At 40.7% G+C, this 6,688-nt stretch overlaps 1 pseudogene; it reads left to right on the top strand.

Moving 5' to 3' along the window:
* Positions 1–240: 240 nt before the first annotated feature.
* Positions 241–1,282, top strand: LOC108779000 (uncharacterized; annotated as a pseudogene).
* The last annotated feature ends 5,406 nt before the right edge of the window (positions 1,283–6,688 follow it).

Raw genomic sequence — 6,688 nt, 5'->3', positions numbered from 1 at the left:
CGGCAAGTTGAAGTTCATACAACTTTCTGCGTCTTGTGTTCTGTGTTCTGCAATCTATTATAATTAAAATATGAGGGTAAGTCAATAAGTTCTTAGAAAATTTGACACTTACAGTGTCATGTCACATTACTTTTTGACAAGTAGCATATATTAGATGATTATCAAATTTTGAGCGAAGTTCATCGAGAGGTTACATTTCTGTAGACGATTAAAGCGAACAACCTTTGTATTTTTTTCAAAATGGGAAAAAACAAGTTTCGTGCAGTGATCAAACATCTACATATGAAAGGTTCAACACCGAAAGAAATCAAAGCCGAGTTGGATAATGTTCATAGGACATCTGCACTAGCGTTTGCGACTGTATACACAATTTGATGAATAAATTTAAACGTGATCGTACATCCACATGTGATGCACTTCGTTCGGGACGTACATTTAAGGCTCCAGAAATCATCGATAAAGTCCACGATATTGTTTTTATTGATCGACGAGTAAAAATGCGCGAGCTTGTTGAGGCTACAGGCATATCACATGGCACAGTGATTTCAATTTTGCACAAACAATTGGGTATGAAAAAGCTATCGGCAAGAATGGTGCGGCGTTTGCTCACTGTGGACCATAAACGCGATCGTGTGACGACTTCAAAACAATTTTTGGAGATGTTTCAACGTATCCAGATGAATTTCTGCGTCGATTCATTACTGTGGACGAAACATGGATCTATTACTTCACACTCGAGACGAAAGAACAGTCAAAACAATGGATTTCACCGGATGAACCAGCTCCGAAGGAGGCAAAGACCGTGAAGTCGGCCGGAAAGGTAATGGCCACAGTTTTTTGGGATCCACGCAGTATAATTCATATCGATTACCTTCCGTCGAAGCAAATGATTAATGGCGATTACTACGCAGCCTTATTGGACCGTTTCAACAACATTTTAAAGAAAAAACGTCCCCATTTGGTGAAGAAGAAAGTGCTTTTTCAAGACAATGCACTGGTTCACACGTGCCCGGCACCGATGGCCAAATTCAACGAATTTCGCTACGAATTATTTCCCTATCCATCATATTCACCAAATTTAGCCCATTGCGACTATTTCCTGATTTCAAACCTGAAGAAATGGTTTGGAGGAAAGAGATTCACCACCAGAGAGCAGCTCATCGCCGAAACAAAGGCTTATTTTGAAGGGTTGGACAAATCATATTATTCGGACGGCTTGAAAAAGTTGGAGAATCGTTGGATCAAGTGTGTCGAGCTGAAAGAAGACTATGATAAGAAATAAAAATGAATCAATAAAAAAAATGTATTTTACTATATAACGATCTATCTTTTGATTGCGTGGCTTTAGCTCGTCGGATTTTTCGGGTCAGGGTTCGGAAGTGGTTTGTGCGGAGGGAGAGCGAAATTATAAGTCTCCGACAATGGGCTAGTAATGAATAATCGAGAAATATACTAGGAATAAAAGTTTAATACTTCTCTTTCCCGAAGGATAATGCAATGTTTTTGAAGTGGCTGGAAGTTTGCAGAAAAATGGCCTCTCCGTTGCCAGTACATTCCCGTTGTTCTTTGTTTTGTAACTACCTAACTTTCGATTTGCACGGCGTTAGCTCGTCGGAATATTTGTCCGAGGATTCGAAAGAGGTTCGATCGGTGGGAGAGTGTAAGGCAAGTAAAGTCTCAGACAGGTGCGTATAATAACCAAACAATTCACTTTATTTTAATTCGACGAAATGGCTTATATTCTGCCGGAACGAAATATAAGAAACGGCTTAGCGCCGAGACAATCGTCAGGTATAGCGGCGTGTGTGTGTGTGTGTGTGTGTGTGCGTGCGTGCGTGCGTGCGTGCGTGTGTGTGTGTGTGTGTGTGTGCGTGCGTGTGTTGTGTGTGTACGAAGCGTAGCCGGTGCGGTGTTTATTTGACAATGCAGAGCGGGTGTGTGCGTGTGTGTGTGCGTGTGTGTGAATCGCAATCGGCGCGGTGGATACTGCGAGCAGTGAGTGTAAGAGCGTGAGCCGCGGGTAGGAATGCGAAGGAGCAAGTGAGAGCGAGTGAGCGGTGTTGCTCGAGACGATATTATGACGGGTCGCAGCAAAAAACGGACGGCTCACTATGCTCCCTTTTTCTTCCTCGCGGTCTCGGCTAGCGAGGCTGATCAGCTGTGCCTGGCTTATATTTAGAACTGTCAATACGGCAGTCTGTAATTCGCGACACGTGGTTGTTCGGGCGTTATCGCGGATTCGCGTAGATGCGCTAAGACGGGCGATGACCAGCGGCCGAGAACGCTCGGCAGAGGTGGAGAACTCTCCACCCCGGGCGACTGCTGGACGATCGCAGTGCGTGATGCAGTGGTTGTTGCACGTTGCACCGAGACGGCTGCCGAGAACGCTCGGCAGAGGCAGAGCACACTCTGCCCCTCGGTTCTTGCCGTTCGGTGCACTAGGATGCCTGATTAGAGACCTGTCGAGAACGCTCGACGGAGCTAGAGTACGCTCTGGCCCGTTTTCTCGGTATCGTATAGACTTTCTAGGATTTCGGGATTTGTTGTCTGGAGCAGGTCGGGACAGGAATCACCTCTTTTCTCGTAACGCGGCATTTTTATACAAACGAAAATGCCGCGTTCGTGGTTTTTCGCTTTCGCTCGCGTTTTCCCGTGCTTTGCGGTGTTCGGGTCTGAGTCCCAAGAAGTGGGAATCCGCGGCGATCGCTCTACTTCGGTCTCGATCGGCGGTGCTCGTTACGCGGCCGTTACTGCCGCTTTGTACCTGCGAATTATGTTTGCTATTTTATCGGGCGCTATGCGCCCTCATCACTGCATCGCAATCAGCGATTGTCACGTGATAAACAAAATCTCCCAACAGTCCATCAAATCCCATCTCCTTCTAGGTTCCACATTGCGACAAGACATTTGGCAAATTGTAGACCGTATCACCTACGAACAAGCGCAAAACATACACACGCAGTGCACAGAGCGGCAAAAGCAGAAATTAAACAATTTCATTTCAAACAAAGAGCCACAGCCTTTACTCTATACAGTAAAAAACGTGTCAGGAAAGAGTCTGTTCTCGGACACTGTATCCGCACTAGCCAAAGGCCTCAACTTCGCAATGGCACCCAACAGGATCCCAAAAGAAGAAATCATTAGCCAAATAGAGTCAACGATTTACAGACTTCCTGCAGAGCAGGCAGATAGTATCCGCTCACGAGTAACTAATATACTCCATAAGTAAGCCGCCAAAGCCCAATATCATCAAACAAAAGCGACTGGCATTACAGGAAATAAACAAAGACATAGACATTATAGTAATTCCAGCCGACAAAGGCAATACAACAGTAGTCATGAACACATCAGACTACAGAACGAAGATGGAGTCTCCCTTCGGACAAAATACACAAGGCTTGATAGAGACCCAACAAACAGGATAGCACAAAAAATTAGCATCCTATTAGAAAAGAGCGGTCTACCTAGCACAACCAAAGCAACATTGAAACCTGCCAATTCCCTACCACCAAGATTGTACGGCCTGCCAAACCGGATGTCCCTCTCACAAGGGAAGTGGCCAAAGTGATAATCGCGAATTGATACAAGATATATATCGTTGGAAAGGTCTTGCCGAGTAGAGTACAACTGTGCAATATTTCGCTTGAATGGCGCCTCTAGAGGGCGTTATGTGCAATAGAAGTTATTCAATGTGTACCTAATGATAATAAGAATTTCACCTCCACCAACCTCAACCCATCGCACCCTCTCCACCTCCCCCTCCTCCCCTCCCCTCCTCCTTTTCCCCACTCCTTCTTTTCGTCGTTTTTCACTCTCTTTCGTTATATAATATTTTTAAATCATTAAAAAAATTTTTTTTTCATATATATTTTTTATATATCTGTATACTATAAAAAATGTGATGTCCTAAAAAAATTATATCATTAAAAATGAAAGGGTCAGCCCTGTTCAAAAAAAGATCTTCAAAAACCTTTAAAATTTTAAATGATTATCTAATAATAATATATAATATATTACCACGTGGGGAATTACTCGTGGGGAATTACTCGTGGGGAATTACTCGTAAATTACTCGTGGGGATGCCGCCTTTCAGGACATATAACGTTCGATTCAAAATTTTTAATATTTTAGTAGTTATGCCCCCCTCCCCCTCCCGAAAAATGGACTTTGGTGGCTCAGGATAAGAGACTTGTAGTCATTCAGTTTTGTAGACTTTCAGTTTTTGAACATGGCCGGAGACACTACCGAGTCTCCTGATTTGACTTTGGGTTGAGTTTCTGGGGTCATATATGTTTACTCACTCCGAGATATCAAATTGCGGCCAAGCGGCAAGCGCTGAAGCGTTATAGCGCCACCTATCATAGTGCTGCTTATCGCTATAAGCCGGATATAATTGTACATTGTGTAACAGTGGGGGAAGGTTGTTTATTGTGGGGACGGGCGCGACGCACGAGCGAAGCGAATGCGTACGCGCGCCCGTGTCGACCGATGAACAAATATGCCCCCACTCGCTACACATAAAATTTTTCTTTACAAGCGCTCGTCGTGAAGTGCCCTATACTGCAACGTTTTTGCGCAGAAGAGTGGGATTAGAAAAACAACTTAACGGCTTAAGGTATTGGCTATTTACCTCACGCAAAAGCGTTCAGGCGTAGGGCACATTACGTGCGCGTGTGCAGAAAAAGATCAATCTTGCTATCTTATTGTTATTAAACGTGTTTATTTTTTTGTGTTCTGCTCAAAATGGCCATTAGAGCATTAAAAGTATTTGAGCTTCTTAACCAAAAGCTTGTGAATTACGCCACTGTTGAGGGCAGCCCATCTCGTAAAGAGATTCAACTAGTGGAAAGAGTCATATCCATGATCAATTCCATGGATAACGAAGACCAATTTGCGTTTGAAATAGTTAACGATGTATATACTGATACCATTTTTGAACATGATGAAGTCGAGCCAATTTGTGAAGAGGAAGAAAACTCTCCTCTAGAAGCTTTTATACCACTTGAATATGCGCAGCAAGTCGTAAAAACATGCGAGGAGCATCCAAAATGATCTTTTAATACAATTAAAGATTTCCTAAATAAAACATCCTATGTATATAAATAGATGTAAAAAATATGTTGAAAATTATGGGACACATCGGGAAAAATGGCAATCCGTGACAAACTATTGTTTAGAGCAGTTCATACAGGCCCGTTTTGAGGGAATTCCTGTTCATGATCCAAACTATTCGACGGTGGGCTCTGTACCATGCTAAATTGATTGGATTGATAGATTTCAAATCTATCGTTGTTGAAATGGGTCAACAAATTTAAGAGAAGTTTTGGTCTTTTATCAAGAAAAATTTGTCTATTCACATCTGTTAAGAAACAACACGAAGTCGAGGAAACTATGAATAAAGGCATTGAATTTCATTTCGATTTTGTTGATAACATTTATTCAAAGTTTGATGCGAGTGAAATATTCAATACCGATCAGTCGGGATTTAATTACATGCCACTTTCCAATCGCACGCTACCATTAACAGGTGAAAAAATTACGACCGCTGTAATCCCTCAATTAAATGCTCGAACTCATTCTTATACTATCAACCGATTCTTTCTATGGAAGGAAAATTGATGTCGCCACATGATGATTTATCTTCAGGAAATTAATGGTAAATTTCCTACGACCATACAACTTCCCAATTACGAAAATCTTGTAATTCGATGTTCTAAATCTGGCAAACTAGACAAGACACTAGTAACAGATTTTTTTCAAAACGTCTTTAAACTCACTGTTGAACAAAATCCAAAGAAGAGGGCCGTTTTGATTCTAGATTCGTGGAGCGCTCAAAAGTCAGACGAACTTTATCAAGATAATGTAACTGTTTTATTAAAAATTTTGCCAGAAGGTTCAACGGGTTTCATGCAACCACTCGATTTATTTTGCTTCCATCAATGGAAAGATTTTATCAAGCGTTTTACGGAACATGCTTTTCTTACTGGAAATCAAACGCTTTTGCATAGGCGCGAAAATATATTAAAAATTCACAGTTTGATTCTAAATCAATTTCAATCTCCAGTATATCAACCGATGTTTAAATATGCATGGTTCAAAGGCGGATTTGATGTTCTATACGTGGAGTTTAAAGGGTTAAAAGATATAAACTTTTCTTTTGAAGAACCCATTTGTCAGATTTGTAATCAAAATGCTACGTGCATCAAATGTTCATATGATTTCTGCAGTAGATCTCTTTGTTACAATTGTTTTTTCGAACGTTATCATTATCATTAGTTTTTTTGCATTTTTTTTTCCTCTCTTCGTTCTTATTTTGGTTTCTGAAATGAAACGAAAACCGCGATTTATGTTCTATTGAAATTCAAAGGAATTTTTTTTCCAAAACTGATGAGAGCGAATAATTTTACCAAAAAAATTAAGAACAAAATATAAAATAAAAATAAATTAATTAATTGAAAACAAAATATAAAGTAAAAATAAATAAATAAATTAAAAACAAATAAAAAATATGGAGTGTAAAATCCTACCGTGGCCTCCCCGTGGCGCACTCTGGGGTCGTAATATATTTCACCAGCAAATAACGGAGGTTAGGGTATCCATAATTAAATGTCGGCAATATTTGTTACATATTTTTTCAGGTATATAAAAAATATATATGAAAAAAATATTTAAAAAATGATTTAAAAAT

Source organism: Cyphomyrmex costatus, unplaced genomic scaffold, assembly GCF_001594065.2.
Source record: "Cyphomyrmex costatus isolate MS0001 unplaced genomic scaffold, Ccosl1.0 scaffold54, whole genome shotgun sequence".
NCBI lineage: Eukaryota > Metazoa > Arthropoda > Insecta > Hymenoptera > Formicidae > Cyphomyrmex > Cyphomyrmex costatus.
The sequence above is the reverse complement of the archived record's forward strand: the minus strand, read 5'-3'. Positions and strand labels throughout refer to the sequence as shown.